The sequence below is a fragment of the Monopterus albus genome, unplaced genomic scaffold (genome assembly GCF_001952655.1).
Source record: "Monopterus albus unplaced genomic scaffold, M_albus_1.0 scaffold214.1, whole genome shotgun sequence".
Lineage (NCBI taxonomy): Eukaryota > Metazoa > Chordata > Actinopteri > Synbranchiformes > Synbranchidae > Monopterus > Monopterus albus.
The window spans coordinates 1,802,068-1,807,443 of NW_018128094.1; positions in this window are offsets into that span (position 1 = coordinate 1,802,068).

The following is a 5,376-nucleotide window of genomic DNA, read 5'->3' on the forward strand; positions in this document are numbered from 1 at the left end:
TCCCCATCAGGTTACAGCTGAATAAATACATTTAATAAATGAATGTAACAAACAGTAGGAGTCCAGCCCTTTATCATCCATTAATCAGAGTATACTATTCAAATGAGTGGACTACACTGAATACACTGTAATGGTGTTAACTTCTTTTTCCCACTCAAACCAAGGCTCTTCCACTAATGCTGTGTTTTTATACACATTAATAACAAATTATTTGTAGCTCCACTGGATTAAAATGGAATTTCTGCTGACACTTTAATGTAAAACATTACAGAAATCACAGTGTTAAAAATAACGTTCAAAATATAAAACATTCTCACGCATTTTAATCCATTTCCAATTCAGGGTTGCGGGTGGCTGGAGCCAATCCCAGCTGTCCTTCTGGGTACAGGCGGGTCCAACACCAAAATTTTTTATTGGATAATGCGGTAGCCTACACAGGTCGTTGTGAGGTCAAGAAGTAAACTTCCCTCCTTTTAATCAAATAGTCAGCTAGCTAATTTATGCAGAGCAAACTCTTTTGACGAAGATGGTGAAAAGAAAAAAAGATTAGGAGTATGTTCATTTCAGCACGAATGTCTAATATGCAATGATAAAATTTCATCGAAATGGTCAAATATAAAGCGGCACTTTGACACACGCCATGCTACATTTGCATCGAAATATCCAGCGGGAGACAGCAGGAAGAAGGCATGCCAAGAGCTACTGTGCAGAGTGCAAGCTAGTCAGCAGCAACTCCGTGTATGGACCCGACAAGGTGATTGGAATTCGGCTAGCTTTGCTGGTTCTTTAGCAATAGTGAGGAATGGAAAGCCATTCACAGATGGCAAGTATGCCAAAACATTCATGCTTGATCTGGCCAATGAACTTTTTGACGACTTATTGGATAAAGATAAGATAATCAAACGAATAAAAGACATACCTCTGTCAGCAAATACTGTTCGCGATCGTACCATCATGATGGCAAATCAAGTGGAGGAAACACAAGTGAAGGACAGTGTAGTATTCTGATATTGGTTTGCCTAATAGCAAGTTAGGAACAATGTTTTCTCTGCTCTTATTGGTTGTTCTGTATGCCAGTCTCAGCAGGGTGTAGTGGGTGTGGTAACCTGCTGATAAGGAAGTATTACTGCTGCTGATAAGTTGTTGACTGCGTTAATAAAAATACATCGTCAATCTGAGTCAGCATGCTGCAAGAGCCTTAATCCTACACTAACAAGACATGGTCTCAGAATAAACGGATATTACGACGATGGAGATTGTCGGAGTCCCGATGCCCACGATGAATTGGGAGGCGTCCAACCTACAGGAGGCATGGCACCAATTCCAGCAGCATGCGGAGCTAATGTTCAGTGGACCGCTAAAAAGGAAGGGTGAGGAAGAAAAGTGTAGTTATCTTCTACTATGGGTCGAGACATTTTCAACACATGGTCACTGTCTCCAGACGAGGCAAAAGTCTTACAGTTGTATTACGACTGCTTCACAGCTTATGTTAAGCCCAAAGCGAATGTCATATTTGCACGCTACAAATTCCATGAAAAGGTGCAGGGAGAGCGTGAGCCCTTCGAGCAGTTTGTAACAGATTTGCGTCTGCTTGTAAAAGACTGTAACTATGCAAATGGTGACGAGATGATACAAGATCACATTGTATTTGGGATACATTCACCTAAAGTGAAAGAGAAACTTTTGAATGTGGGTTCCGAATTAACGCTTGAAAAAGCGATAGACGTTGCTAGATCTCATGAGTTGTCTCAAGTGCAGCTAAAAACCATTGCAAGCAGCATGAACACACCATGCGAACAGGCAGTACACGCCATCTTCAACCACACATCAAAGGGCTCAGTTTCAAAACAACTTAATGCCAAGTACACAAAGAGATATACCGACAGCTCACAGCCTAGACATTCTTCAGCACACCTGAAAGGATGTGGATACTGTGGAAATAAGCGTCATACTGATCGCTCTCAATGTCCTGCAAGAGGAAAAGTGTACAAAGTATGTGGTAAATTATACCATTTTGCAAAAGTATGTCATTCCAACTGCGAGAAAATTGTTCATGCAATAAGTCAGGAAGACCAGTTTGAGGAGTGTGAGGAGCTGTTTATTGACTCAGTGACACAGGACAAACAGGGCTCAAACACAGAACAAGCTTTTGTGAACATTAAAATAGGTCCAAAACAGCATGAAATCAGGTTCAAGCTGGATACAGGATCCTCAGCTAACGTCATACCCCCGTATGAGTACACCAAACTGAACACGCAGTGCACTTTGCAGCCTACATCTCGCCCCATATATGGCTATGGTGGTGAGCGCCTGATGGTAAAAGGCAAGTGTAACCTGAAGTGCAAGCACAAAGACGTTGAGATGGTTATGGCATTTTATGTAGTCGACACAAATGCACCCCTTTGTCCTAGGGTTAATAGGTTGCATGGACTTTGGTCTCATTAAGATGGTATTGTCAGTTACAGAAACTCAAACACATGTACCAGTCTTGGAGAAGTTTGCAGATGTTTTCAAAGGAATTGGACTGTTTCCGAGTGAGTGCACAATACCTTTAGATCCACACGCAACCCCAGTGGTTCACCCCCCCCCGGCACATCCCCCTTGCATTACGTAGCTGTCTTAAAGAGGAGCTTGAGAGCATGGAGAGACAAGGTGCCATCGTGCCAGAGTCACAAAGCCAACCAAATGGGTCAATTCCATGGTTGTGGCCGAAAAACCACGCACAGGTCAGCTAAGAGTGTGCTTAGACCACTCAGTGACACAGGACAAACAGGGCTCAAACACAGAACAAGCTTTTGTGAACATTAAAATAGGTCCAAAACAGCATGAAATCAGGATCAAGCTGGATACAGGATCCTCAGCTAACGTCATACCCCCGTATGAGTACACCAAACTGAACACGCAGTGCACTTTGCAGCCTACATCTCGCCCCATATATGGCTATGGAGAGGAGTCAAGCCTAATCCTGACAAAAGTGTAATCTGCGCTACAGAGGTGAGCTACTTCGGGCATCTTCTCACTGCTGACGGGGTGAAGCCGGACCCGGCCAAAGTCACTACTGTGAGAGACATGGAACTGCCTAAAGACAAAGGCGAACTTGAAACAGTGTTAGGTATGATCAACTACCTCTCCAAATTTGCACCTGGCCTTTCTGATGTCAACGCACCACTGCGACAGTTGCTGAAGGAGGCAAGTGAATTTGTCTGGGACGCTCAGCACGACAAAGCTTTCAAGAAAATAAAAGAGCTACTCACATGCAAGCCAGGCCCAGTCTTAGCCTATTTTGATCCTCGCAAAGATATCAGACTACAGGTCGATGCCTCCAAGTATGGGCTTGGAGCAGCACTGATGCAGGATGGAAGACCCATCGCATACTCATTGAAGTCACTTTCTGAGAGCGAAATTTAATTATGCCCAAATAGAAAAAGAGCTTTTCGCTATATTGTTTGGCTGCAAGCGTTTCCATCAGTACATCTATGGATGCCACGCCATTGTAGAAAGTGATCATAAGCCCCTTGAGTCAATAATGCGGAAACCTCTGGCATCAGTTAAGCCAAGGCTGCAGAGGATGATCCTTCAGCTTCAGAAGTACAACTTCACCATTGTGCATCGCCCAGGCAAGGACATCCCTGTTGCGGACACCTTGTCCAGAAAGTCATTGGTTGACCAGGATACAAGCCTCAGTGAAGGATTGGACATTCAAGTACATACAGTGTACAGCAGCCTTCCTGTCAGTGACTCTAAATTGGAGGAAATCAGAACTCAAACTGGGAAAGACCTACAGTTTCAGGCCCTAAAAGGTGTCATACAAAGAAGATGGCCTGATGAAAGGAAAAGGTGCCCCCTGAGTGTGTCTGACTTCTGGAATCACCGTAATGAGCTGTCGTACCTGCATGGAATAATTTTCAAGGGCAAGAAGATTGTCATTCCTCCCAGCCATCGTTCAGACATGCTGTTGCGCATACATGCCAGTCACCTAGGCATTGAGAAAAGCAAGCAGAGAGCCCGCGACATCATGTTCTGGCCTGGGATGGGAAAAGACTGAAAACATCATCAGTTGGTGTCTGATTTGCCTCATGTATCGCCCCTCCAACACCAGGGAGCCCATGATCAGTCATACAATCCCAGATAGGCCATGGCAAGTAGTGGCTACCGATTTGTTCACTTGGAACAAGGAGGACTACCTTGTGGCGGTTGACTATTACAGCAGATATTTTGAGCTGGATAAACTCCATAGCACAACCTCTGCAGTGATAAGTAAAATAAAGGCTTCTTTTGCACGGCACGGCATCCCCGAAACTGTCATTTCAGACAACGGACCCCAGTATAGCTCTAGCGAGTTTGAGTCATTCGCAAAGGCATAGGAATTAACACACAAAACCACAAGCCCATACCACCGACAAAGTAATGGGTTGGCGGAGAAATCTATGCAAACTGCGAAAATGTTGTTGACAAAAGCCAAAGCCGATAACGGTGATCCATACCTCAGTCTTCTGGAGTACCGCAACAGCCCTGTCAATGGATTCAGGTCCCCAGCACAGCTATTAATGTTGGGTATGTTTGTACCTCAGTTTAATGACCTACTAACCTAACCATTGTGTACCACTTTTGAAGACTGAAGTTTCCTTTGTTTGGTACTGTATGCCGTAGTTATATTTGATGTTACATTATCTCAAAAGAAAGGGGATGTAGTATTCTGATTTTGGTTTGCCTAATGGCAAGTTAGGAACAATGTTTTCTCTGCTCTTATTGGTTGTTCTGTATGCCAGTCTAAGCAGGCCAGATGGGTGTAGTGGGTGTGGTAACCTGCGAAGTTGTTGACTGCGTTAATAAAAATACATTGTAAATCTGAGTCAGCATGCTGCAAGAGCCTTAATGCTACACTAACAAGACTGAGAACACGACAGACATAAATGCAGCGCCATACTTTTCCCTTGCTTTGGATGAGTCAACAGACGTAAGCCATTTATCCCAGTTCAGTGTGATTGCAAGGTATGCTGCCGGTGACACTGCGTGAGGAAAGTCTTGCTGTTTTGCCAATGAAAGGGTCAACAAGAGGGGAGGATTTATTCAAGTCTTTCACTGAGTTCGCTAAAGAAAAAAATCTACCGATGGATAAACTTATTTCGGTGTGTACTGATGGTGCTTCGTGTATGGTGGGGAAAAACAGAGGATTTGTAGCGCTTCTTTGTGAACATGAAAATAGAGCCATCCTAAGTTTTCATTGCATTCTACATCAGGAGGCGCTTTGTGCTCAAATGTGTGGCGAGCAGCTTGGTGAGGTGATGTCGCTGGTCATTTGGGTGGTCAACTTTATTGTTGCCCGAGCTTTAAATGATCGCCAGTTTAAAACACTGCTGGATGAAGTTGGGAATA